Below are 12,768 nucleotides of genomic sequence, written 5' to 3' on the forward strand. Positions count from 1 at the left end.
ACCACCCCCCCCCCCCAACACTGCCCCCCACCTCACCAACCACTGCCCCACCCCCACCCCACCAACACCCCCCCCCCCCACCCCCCCCCCCCCCCCCCCCCCCCCCCCCCCCCCCCCCCCCCCCCCCCCCCCCCCCCCCCCCCCCCCCCCCCCCCCCCCCCCCCCCCCCCCCCCCCACCCCACCAACACTGCCCCCCCCCCCCCCACACCACCACACTGCCCCCCCCCACACCTCACCAACACTGCCCCCCCCACCCCACCCCCCACTCACCAACACTGCCCCCCCCACACAACACCAACACCCCCCCCCCCCCACCACACCAACACCCCCCCCCCCCCACCTCACCAACACACTGCCCCTCCCCCACCTCACCAACACTGCCCCTCCTCCTCCTCCACCTGTGGGGGCGGGGCGGGATTCGGGCGCCTCCCGCGCGCCGAACGACACCAACGGCAGCAACGGCTGCGGCGCGCGCTGGAAGTGACGTCAGGCTCCGGCCAGGGGGGAGGCGGGGTGGCGCGTGGATCGCCGGCCGGGCGGGCGGGAGGGAGGAGGAGGAGGGAGCGAGCGAGTGAGCGACTGAGAGAGAGAAGAAGCAGAGGAGGGAGGGGGGGAGGACGGCGGCGGCGGCCGGGACATCACTCCCACTGAGGTAATAACAAGTAGCCGGTTACGGTCGGGGGTAGAGCGGAGGGAGGGATGGACGTGCGGGTATTTAGCCGGCCCACTTTACCCGCCGCCGGGAGGAAGACGGACCGACCGACGCTTCCCACCCGCCCGCCCGCCGTGGCAGAGTTTGACAGGAGCCGGCCGGGTGCGAGTACAAGCCCAGCACCAGGCCCAGCCGACCGGCCCGTTGCCCCAGGTCCTCCCCTCCCCTCCCTACCCTCGGTCAAGGGGGTATTTACACACTTCCTGTCTGTTAGGGCATTTAATCTGCAATAACAAAAGTGCAGTGACTGCATCCAGCCCCCCCTCCACTCCTGTGTGTACAGAAACTTCACCCAACTTCAACGGCAGGTCCCCCACTCAACCTCCCAGAGTTGTCATTTAGTTGTTGCTGGAGCCTTGGGTCACTGGCAATCCTCTTGTACTTGGCATTACTCTGTCCAGCGTATAGTAGGATTGTCACTGAACTATGTATGTGCAAACAAAAAATCGCACTGTAGCTGTACCAAGTACAGTGAACTTATTGTTTGCTTGTAGTTCAGTGACAGTCCTACCATAAAATGCCATTGAATCAATGAGAATTGTGAGGTGTGAGCTCTGGAGTGGGCAGGGGGCAGGGGTGACGGGATCAATGGATTGATTGATCACCATGGTTTTGTTCTCCCCATTATCCGACTGTGTTTCTCTCATCACATTTCTAATGTAGGTTTTCCCTGTAAACATGTCACGCTGTAATTGAGCTGCCCTTCCATTAAGGCCTCCCCGGGAAAGCTGCAAGTTTGGATTTGACTGCGGGTGATATGCAAATGCAGGAGTTTGTAACAGAGAAAAGCAGATCCAAATTAGTTTGCAGTTTTTGTTTTATGGAGTGTGTTCATTTTGTAATTGAGAACGAGATGTTCTGTCACAAAGTTTGTGAGTTGAAACAATATGAAGATATCGTGGAGCATTTCATTTTAAAACATGCTGTTTAAAAACTGAATACTGTACTTGCAATAAATAGTTAATAGTGATACAAAGAAGGTTAAAATAATTAGACTCACTTTTTGTGAGTAGTTTAAAGGAGGGCATCAAAGTGAGGGCATCATGAAGCAATTTAATTTCTCAAATGTGCTTGTGTGGTGTATTGTGCCCATTGTTTTTGGCAAAATGTTAATTGGGTCAGGTATGTTTGTCTCGTTTAAAGTTAGTCTTGACTTCAAAAAATCTTTGAAAATGTGTCAAAATTGGTCTGGGCATATGTGTAGTGAAATTTAGAAGTGGTGAAGTGTGGCATTTTCTCCGTAGAGTCAGTAATTTACATTGTCACATAGATCAGGAAGACAGTTTTTTAGTTTATGAAGAAATCATCAATAAAAGCTGTGACAGTTGAAGCAAAATGGTGTTCTAGACCAGGGGTCTCCAAACTATGGTCCGTGGGCCACATCCGGCACGCCACGAGATTTTATCCGACCCGCAGCAAGCTCTTAACGCGTTCCGTGCTGCGGGCTGTAAGCGAGTTTGGTATTCCGACTGCACATGCCCAGGTCATTGGGAACTCACCATAAACATTGTTGGGAGTAGATCTGCTGTTATCAGACCATCGTTTCATCCGGTGATTGAGCGAGATCGTGCTGCTGTGTGGGGTCAGCGCCCGTGTCTCTGTGCGTTGTTGAGTTGCTGCTGGGCTGTCCCCATCCCTGTCCGGGGGTGGCCGGAGGTGTCGGCCCGGGCTTGCAGCCGGCGTGCAGGGCAAAGGGGGGAGGGGGGGGGTTCAAGCTTGGCTCTCTGGGGGATCGCTGGTCGGTGCAGACCCATCTCCCAGGAGAGTCAGTCCCTGGTGGACTCATCGGGAGTGATGTCAGATAAGGAAACAGGAGGAGTGAAATGCAAAGCCAGAGAGGTATATAAATGGAAGATAACAGGGGAGCGGCAAAAGGGGGGAATAAAGATGATCCTGAGTCCCTCATTTCGCTTTTATCTCCCTCATTCTCCTTCCCTCCAACCCGTTTCAACTATATCCCTGTCTCATCACATATCCTTCCACAGATTTTGCCTCGCCCACTGAGTTCTTCCTACATTTGGTGCTTTGACCTTAAATTTTAGGTTTGGATCTTTCTGACTAGGTTTCTTTAATGTCACTAATGATATCTTTAATATTGTGATAAGGTGACCTTACCCACCTCAGTGTTCACAGGCTGCCTTCAGCTTATGAAATGAGATCTCCCTTCAGTGTCTCTCCTGTTGTCCACTTTGGTAGGACCACACTCTCCTCATTCCATTCCTTCGCCGACAGTCATAGCCACAACTTCTTCCCATCTTCTATCCACAACTCTTCTTTTATCTTAGACACTTTTATCTTGGATTAAGATCCAGCACAAAAGCGATTGAACGCACTTATGGGGCAGTACGGTGGCACAGCGGTAGAGTTGCTGCCTTACAGCGACCGAGACCAGGTGCTGACTGTACAGTTTATACGTTCTCCCTGTGACCTCATGAGTTTCCTCGGGGTGCTCCGGTTTCCTCCCAAATACTCCTCCCAATTTGTAGGTTAATTAGCTTTGGTAAATTTATAAATTGTCCCTGGTGTACAGGGTGATCGCTGGTCTGTGTGAACTTGGTGGGCTGAAGGGCCTGTTTCCATGCTGTATTTCTAAAGTCCAAAGTCTAAACCAGGAACTGCAGTTGCTGGTTTACAAAAAGGACACAAAGTGCTGGAGTAGCCCAGCAGATCAGGAAGCACTTCTGGAGTACATGGATACACGTTATAGAATCGTGGTTTTACATATTCCATGGTGCTTCTGCAAGTAAGAATTTCATTGTTCTATCTGGGATATATGACAATAAAAGACTCTTGATTCTTGACTCTTGGTTTAGCTCATCAATGCATTTGTGCAGTAACATAGAATTCTTTAATGAATTATTCACTTGAGCATTTGAAGTCCATCCTCATAATTGGCTCCTCAAAATTGGATCCTCAATTTAATGAAATTTTGAAATCAAGAAAGCAGTTCCATCCTTCCCATTAATGTGGTTGCAAAACTTTATGATTTTGTCGGTTAACCTTGATTGATGGCTACAAATTTTGTCTTGAATTTCTTCCATTTGTTTTACTTAAGTTCTTTTTTGAGTTCATGAAATCTACAAAACTGGCATTTCTTTATTTTTTCCTACGGCCAGCAAAAATGTGCCGAATATATAATGTGGCCCTCATGCTATTTTAAATTCTAACGGATGCAAACCCAGCATATCCAATCTTTTCTTATAAGAAAACTCATCCCTTCTATGTAATGGTCAAGAGTGTTTAATTATCATTTATACTGACAATGAAACAATGAATTCAATTTTCTCTGAATTATTTCCATTGCATTAACATCCTTGCATAATGAGGCCAGTACTGCAGATGTGGTCTCACTGGTGCCTTGTACAACTGAAGCATCAGCTTCCCCTTTTTTGGTTTTCACTTACTCAAGTCAAGTCAAGTCAAGTTTATTTGTCACATACGCATACGAGATGTGCAGTGAAATGAAAGTACTCTCACGATAAACTATAACTTTTGGTTGGCTTTCCTCATTGGTTGCTTCCAAGTCTGCTTGTGTGGTATTTTTTGTGTGTGTGATCTCCCTGTTTGCCCCCTCATACTTTTCCCCCATGATTTCCACCTCTGTTCCTCCCTATTAATAAACCTCATTACCTGATTAAATCTCGATACCTGCTTTTTATCCTTTATTGCATTACGACAGATATTAATACATGTAATCATTGTTATCATGTCATACAGTCGAAGAGGTGCTGAAGGTACGTGAAGGTAGTCAAATCACCAGGGCCTGTTCCGATATATCCGAGGGCATTGTGGGAAACTGGAGAGGAAATTGCCTGAGCCCTTGTTGCAATTTAGCAGTCATCTTTTAATACAGGAGAGATGCTGGAAGACTGGACGGTGGCAAATGTTGTGCCTTTATTCAAGAATTGCTGCTGCGAAAATGCTGGGAACAATAGGCCAGTGAGCTTAACATCTGTAGTTGGAAAGTTACTCGAGGGTATTCTGAGGGATAGGATATACAGGCATTTAGACTGACAAGGGCTGATTAGGGATAGTCAACATGGGTTTGTATGTGGGAGGTCGTGTCTCACTAATCTGATCGAGCTATTTGAAGAAGAGACCAAAAAGGTCAAGGAGGGCAGAGCTATAGATGTTGTAAACATGGATTTCAGTAAGGCATTTGACAAGGTTCCGCATGGTAGGCTTCTCTGGAAGGTTAGATCGCATGGGATCCAAGGAGAGATAGCTGAATGGATAGAATATTGGCTTCATGGAAGGAAGCAGAGGTTGATGGTGGATGGCTGCTTCTCGGACTGGAGGCGAGTGATGTGCCTCAGAGTTCGGTGCTGGGTCCGTTACTGTTTGTCATCTACATCAATGATTTGGATGAGAACATACAGGGCAAGATTAGCAAGTTTGCTGATGATACAAAAGTTGGTGGTTTTGCAGATAGTCAAGTCAAGTCAAGAGAGTTTATTGTCATGTGTCCCAGATAAGACAATGAAATTCTTGCATTGCTGCAGCACAACAGGATATAGTAGTCATAAATACAGACCAGATCAGTGTGTCCATATACCATAGAATATGTATAATGAAGATGGTTGTGCAAAATTGCAGCAGGATCTTGATCCATTAGCCTGGTGGGCTGAGGAATGGTTGATGAAATTTAATACAGATAAATGTGAGTTGTTGCATTTTGGGAAGTCTAACATGGGCAGGACCCACACAGTGAATGATAGGACTCTGGGGAGTGTTGTAGAGCAGAAGGATCCAGGAGTACAGGTGCATGGTTCCTTGGAGGTCGAGTTGCAGGTAGATAAGGTGGTCAAAATGGCTTTTTGGTACATTGGCCTTCATGAGCCTGAGTATAGAAGTCAGGAGGTCATTTGGCAGTTGTTTAAGACCTTCTGACACTGTATTTAGAGTATTGTGTTCAGTTCTGGACATTATGTTATGGGAAAGATATTGTCAAGCTTGGAAAGGTTCAGAGAAGATTTATGAGGATGTTGCCAGGACTAGAGGGTCTGAGCTATAGGGAGAGGTTGAGTAGGCTGGCACTCTATTCTCTGGAATGCAGGAGGATGAGGGGTGATCTTATAGAGGTGTATAACATCATAAGAGGAATAGATTGGGTAGATGCACAGAGTCTCTTGCCCAGAGTAGGTGAATCGAGGACCAGAGGACATTGGTATAAGGTGAAGGGGAAAAGATTTAATAGGAATCTGAGGGGTAACGTTTTCACACAAAGGGTGGTGGGTGTATGGAACAAGCTGCCAGAGGAGGTAGTTGAGGCTGGGACTATGTCAGCGTTTAAGAAACAGTTGAACAGGTACATGGATATGACAAGTTTGGAGGGATATGGACCAAACGCAGGCAGGTGGGACTAGTGTATCTGGGACGTGTGGGCTAGTTGGGCCGAAGGGGCTGTTTCCACACTGTATCACTTTTATGCTTCTATGACTCTTTATAAATAAATTGTCTTCTCGTGCCCAATATGATATTTTTGAATGACAGCAAAAAATGACAGGGCAGTCACGGTGGTGCAGCAGTAGAGTTGCTGCCTTACAGCGAATGCAGTGCCGGAGACCTGGGTTTGATCCTGACTACGGGTGCTGTTTGTACGTTCTCCCCGTGATCTGCGTGGATTTTCTCCGAGATCTTCGCACACTCCAAAGACGTACAGGTTTGTAGGTTAATTGGTTTGGTAAATGTAAAAAAAGATTGTCCCTAGTGGGTGTAGGATAATGTGTGGCGATCGCTGGTCGGTGCGGACTCGGTGGGCCGAAGGGCCTGTTTCTGCGCAGTATCTCTGAACTAAACTAAGCAAATTAAACTTATATATAAATCACTAAAACAAAAATATAATATTAACCAAATCTGCCTGCGCACTTGGTCACTTAAATTTCATTTTTTCATAAACCTTGCAGCATTTCTAGCTATGAAGTGATTTATTTTTTGAAACATCTTCAGGATCCTCTTTCCTTCTTAGTAATTTATAGGTTTTTAATATATTTGACGTACAAAAAAGTCTAAAGAAGTGTCTCGACCCGAAACGTCACCCATTCCTTCTCTCCAGAGATGCTGCCTGTCCCGCTCCAGCATTTTGTGTGTATCTTCGGTTTAAACCAGCATCTACAATTCCTTCGTATACAAAAAAAAATTATCTGAGCTATATTTAAAAGATATCAAAAGAAAAAAATGTGATATGAGTCTAAAGGCATAGCTTGTAAAGAAGGTTTTTAGGGAGGGCAAATGGGGGAGTCTTTTAAGAAGTGATTTGCAGAATGGTGATTCCGCTGAATGGTGGGGAAAGAATGAGAATTCCAAATTGGAGATCTGGATGAAATTTGGATATAGAGGAAAATGGCTAAGAAGACTAAGGGTTAAAAATATACAGAGTGGAGGCTGTCACCCTAATTCAGTGCTGACCACCTATTGATGAGTATGAATGATGTTCAAGTCTTGATGAGAGGTATTAGTGCAAATTATAGGCTGACGGGTTTTTTCCTTAAGGCAGCCTTTTGGGTTGACGATGATTTTACCATTAATAAGAATGGAAGATCCTGTGCATGATTTCCCTTAATGTGGAGCAGCCATTGCACAAGACTTGCCACATTAATGACAAAACAGCATCTGCCTCCAATGTTTAATATGATAGAAGACGAGATTCAGGTATTTGAGTTTAATAAATATATTTATACCAACTCACACTACCACTTTCACAGTCTTTCCATTTTCCAGCCTCCTGCCTTCATCAGACATCAAAGTTATAGTGAAGGGGTGAATGATCATGTACAAGGAGGTAGACACAAAATGTTGGAGAAACTCAGCAGGTGAGGCAGCATCTATGGGGAGAAGAAATGGGTGACGTTTTGGGTCGAGACCCTTCTTCAGACTGAAGACTTCACCCATTCCTTCTCCATAGATGCTGCCTCACCCGCTGAGTTTCTCCAGCATTTGTGTCTACGTATGATTTTATCCAGCACCTGCCGTTCTTTCTCACACATGTACAAAGAGGTCTTTGGTTTAACAGTACAGTGTACAAATAGGTTCAGAGTTGATCAACTCACAGTAATGAATGAGGATTTATGATTGACTGTAATTCAAAAACACTTCATTTTGTTTTAAATGCACTTTGGCACAAACTGTGTTCTGCAATGAACTAGATAAATGCAAATCTAATTTTTAAGATTTAGCACTCTGAACTTAAAGGTAAAATATGACTAAAACAGGAACAATTTCAATATCCCAGCTACATGTTCTTTCACTGTTTGCTCTCAAATGAGGTGGGTAAAGATTGCAGAAACAGATGGCATACAATTCAGCAGTTGTGGATTGATGGGAGCAGGAGATCACAATACATTCACAAAGTGTTTATCTGCTGTGAACATCAATTCCATAAATGCCCCTGAGGTAATAAACTGTCAGACGTGGACGTAGATCGGCTTAGTCTGAGGTAAAGGCAATAAAAGCACTTTGATCTCCCAGGCTAAAGAACTGTTAAGCTCATTCTTCTATGCACTTAACAAACATATTTCCGCATAAGACAAATTAAAATAATTGGGAAGCAGGAGAGTTTGCCAATGAAATTCCGCTTGATTTTGAATATAGTTTAACTGGCAGAGATTTCATCTATGAATGTATTGCCCATAATTTGAGTGGTGATTGTAATTCCCTGATATAAACCAACTCTTAGTTGGTCACAGCCAACTGTATCTTGATTTGGCAATAGTTTGCGACTGCTACTCTCTAATTCCAGATTTCAGATAATATTTTCAAACAATCTGCTAAAAGTGTGCAGTACAAGTGATATCCTTCAGTGGAATGTCAGTTGGGTAATGTCTGCTTGCATATTGAATAGAGGGAAGTGTTGGATTCACAATCTGGAGCCTCAGTTATCTCAAAAGGTTGTATGGTGGATGATGGTTCAGAAGAGAAAGATACCAATTTCTGAAACGTATTTTATAATTTCCACTTGTTCAAAAGCACTTTACAACCAGTCAACTATTTGTGGAGGTTATGAACTATTATTACAAAATTAGGAACTCCTCCTTGGTGACTACCTGCACAGGAACACCTAACACTCTGCTCAGTTCCCAGCTCTACTCTCTCTATACCCATGACTTGGTAGCCTGATACAGCTCCAATACTATCTTTAAATTCACCAATGGAAGATCGATAATCTGGCTGAATGGAGCCAGAACAACCATCTTGCTCTTGACATTAGCAAGATCGAGTAGCTGATTTCTCAGGAAGGGAAAGCCGAGGATCCATGAACCTATCAGTAGGATGGCGGTGGAGATAATCAGCAGCTTCTAATTCCTGGGCATGAACATCTCTGTGGATCTGTCTGGCACTCTGCACATCATAATGAAAGCACATCAATGCCTCCATTTTCTGAGATGTTTAAGGAGATTTGGCGGGTCGTTGAATACTATCTAATTTCTACAGACGTAGTAGAGACCATATTGACTGGTTGCATCATGACGTGATTCAGTAATGAATGCGCAAGAATGAAGGAGATTGTAGAGAGTTGTAGCATTGCCCGTTCCATCACAGGCATTGACCTCTTCACCATCAAATGGATCTACAGGAACAGCTGCCTAAAGAAGGCAGCAAATATCATCAAACACCCACACCACCTTGGCCATGCTCTCATCTCGCTGTGACAATTGGAAAGAAAGTACAGAAGCTTGGGAACCATTACTTCCAGGTTCAAGAACAGCTCCTTCCCATCAGGCAAGAGACTCTTGAACGATTCAACACAACCCCACCTCAGCTCTGAACTACCTACTGTAATGTATATAATGTAATTAGCATATGTTATGTCTTGTGCGAGGCGACGCATGCGCTAGAGGAGACTAATGGTGGCGTCCTACAATAAAGTAGCTTGTGAGTTTACTCCTGTATCTGAGAGTTCTTTTAAGTCAGTTCCAAGTACCCAAAATACACTACAATTGGCCACGAGGATGGGATAGAGTTTGTGAACTCACCCACAGGACTGTTTTGCAACACACGGGATTGTTTAACAGTTTAAACTATAGATATGGAGTTGTGTCGCAGTTGTTTGCGAGCTGGACAAGAGAGGCCTGCAGATCCCTCTATGCCGGGGACTGCATTTAAAACATCAGCTATACAAGTCGGCGAGTTTTGTCAGGCTATCTCTATGTTGTGGCAAGATGTCGTCCTTCGGATTGTTACTCATTTTAGACTGAGTTTTCCTTTTGTCAAATTGCTCAAGCTGAATAGTCTTTGTATAAGTTTTAGGTGAATTGTTACACCAAAACACACAACAGCATGAAGAGGATAAAAGAACAGAAAAGGAAAAAAGAAGGACTGTCAGAAAAAAAAGGTTGTGTTGGGAAACAAAGTGGAACGGCACCAAGCCAAAAGATTTGGCGCCAAATGGTTTTGAATTGGCGCCAAAGAAAAGAAAGGTCGGAACAGGAAGCAAAGGAAAACAAGTGGGGCAGTAAGTAAGTGTCACTGAAGAAAGCAGCCGAAAGCTGGAAGCCTAACCAGCAGGACAGCGACAGTGTCAACTTACCTGGAACATTTTCCAGGGCTGTGCAGCCAAGGCAAAGGGGCAGAAGAGGCCCAGTAGCTGCCACCGACTTCGGACGTTTTCCAGGGCTGTGTAGCCCACAGCCAGGCCCAGGAGCCGCAAACGACGTCGAGTGAGGGCCTAGTACCAGGTAGGTCACGGACAGGTCCAGTGAAGCCACCGATGAAACTGAGTCAGCCCGGCTGGGAGAAGAGTCAACCCGGTCGAGGGAGAAAGCCGGCGGCGTGAGAAGCGGACCAGCAGCGAGGAAAAAAAAGCCCGGCCACGCATGAGAAGTGGACCGGCAGAGTAAAACAAAACTGGCCGCGAGAGAAGCGGACCGGTCGTGAAAGAAAGCCCGGTCAGGAGTAGAGTCAGCCCGACCGTGAGCAGAAAAGAGGGTCCGGCCGCGCAAGAGAAGCGGACTGGCCGAGGGGGAAAGCCCGGACGCGAGAGGAAGTCCAGCCCCGAGCAAAGAGTGGGTCCGCACGAGAGAACAGGACAGCACTCAAGCACTTCAGCCCGGTCGGGAGTAGAGTCAGCCCGGTCGTGAGGGCTGTGGAGCCAGCCGGCAGGCAAGTCAGCAGAGCAGCAGTAGTCGACTTGGCAGCGAGCCAGCGGCAGCCAAAGTAACGGTGAAGCCCGGAGGAGCCAGCAAAAGCAGCAAAAGTGGAGGTCTGGCGAGGCCAGCAGCAAAAGTACCGGTGGGGACAGGTCGAGAAGGCAATGGAGTCCATAGGCCGACAAGCTGGACCGGTGAAATTCTTCAAAGTAAAAGCAGGACTGTTCAATGTAATGCATTGGTCACTGTTCCTTCACAGTAAAAGCGGGACTGTTTGGATGTAATGCATTGGTCACTGTTATTAACAGTAAATCTGTGTGCATAGCAGGAATATGGTTAAAATGTTCTAAATGTCTATTAACATGAAATGTTGGTTAATAGTATAAATCTATTATTATAAGAATTAGTAATAGTCAGTGGGCTGGATCACTTCTTAGTGTGTAGAAGGATTAAGTCTAGTGCAGAATACACAGTGAGAGAAAAGAAGATAGTACACCTGAATAGCAGCAGGTAGCATGGCTTTTCAAATTGTAGGAAACGTGCCCCAGTTAGATTCTGGGTGTAATTTTGAGAAATGGACCAAAGTCTTGGAGGCTTGTTTCATTTCCAATGATATTGTTGCAGTGGAGAAGAAGAGAGCATGGTTCATATTAGGCTTAGGAAGAGAGGGTTATCAAACCTTACCTATGTTACTGCTGCCAGCAGCGCCCACAGATAAAATGTATGAGTGTAAGGAGGCTTTAATGGCTCATTTCTCGCCAAAACCTCCAAGGGTATCCAGAGGCAAGGAGCCTGAACTAAAGAGGGCAGAGTCTTTCAAAGGACCAAGTTCAAGTGCAAAAGGACAAAGGTCAAGTGCAAAAGGACACAAGTCAAGTGCAAAGGGACACAAGTCAAGTGCTAAGGGACACAAGTCAAGTGCTAAGGGACAAAGGGCAAATGCAAAGTGGCAGAAGTCAAAGGCAAAGAGAAATTGCCATCCAAAGGGCAACCCTAGCTATTCAAGCTGCATTCAGGGGTATGAATGTACGGAAAGAAATCCAGAACAAACAGAAGGCAGCAACGGTAATACAAGCAGCATTTAGAAGGCACAGAGTATACCGTCAATACAAGGCAATGAGATTGGCAGCTATAATAGTACAAATCCATTATAGGTCACACCTTCAAATGGAAAGTGACCGCCAAACTTACATGAAGGTACGCAGAAGCGTTGTACTGCTTCAGGCAGCCTACCGTGGAATGCTTGTTCGAAGGCAACTGCGGGGCATGCATAAATCTGTCAAGGTCATACAGACTTATTATCAGATGTATAAACAGCGTCAGTATTTTAAGAAACTACGCTGGTCTCCCATTGCGGTACAGCAATGATACAGAGCATGCCAGATAAGAGATGTCCAAGTGAGACAGTATAAGAGTTTGAGAGAAGCAGTGGTGTGTATTCAGGCCTTGTGCCGCGGGATCAAAGCCAGAGTATTGGAAGTGAAAACCAAGGCAGCACACTGTATTGTCATTCATAAGAATGTGCATTACAAGAAAGCATTTCTTGATGCAAAAGGCGGCTGTAGTCACTCTGCAAGCTGCATACCGTGGTTACCGATTAAGGGTACGGTACAGAGCTATTTGACAAGCAGTCATTTCGATCCAGAGATGGTACAAAGCATGTAAAATAGGGTATTCCCAGTTTGTGCAATATCAGTTAATGAGGGATGCAACTATTACCATTCCAACTGCCTACAAGAGTATGGTGGTTAAGCAAAAGAGAGCTACTGTAAAAGTGCAGTCAGTACTCTGTATGAGTTGGTATAGGAAAGACCTAAGGAGACAAATAGATGCACAACAGAAAAGGCTGAAACGATACAAAAGGCTTAAAGGATATAGGAAAGACTTCCTCAAACTGATTTATACAGCAGTTGTAGTGCAGTATCACTACCGTGCTTATGTAGTAAGAAAAATATACAGAGCACAAATCA

At 45.5% G+C, this 12,768-nt stretch overlaps 1 protein-coding gene across 2 annotated transcripts in view; it reads left to right on the forward strand.

The window, feature by feature from the left end:
- Positions 1-560: 560 nt before the first annotated feature.
- The window catches only part of klhl13 (kelch-like family member 13), a 166,380-nt gene continuing 154,172 nt past the window's right edge, over positions 561-12,768 (forward strand). Inside the window, exon 1 of one of the 2 annotated variants that reach the window (XM_055643441.1) lies at positions 561-653. The gene's annotated coding sequence lies outside the window, so the exon portion shown is untranslated. The remainder of the gene's footprint in view (positions 654-12,768) is intronic. The other variant, XM_055643444.1, reaches the window with a different exon arrangement.

The sequence above is a fragment of the Leucoraja erinacea genome, chromosome 12, assembly GCF_028641065.1.
Source record: "Leucoraja erinacea ecotype New England chromosome 12, Leri_hhj_1, whole genome shotgun sequence".
NCBI lineage: Eukaryota > Metazoa > Chordata > Chondrichthyes > Rajiformes > Rajidae > Leucoraja > Leucoraja erinaceus.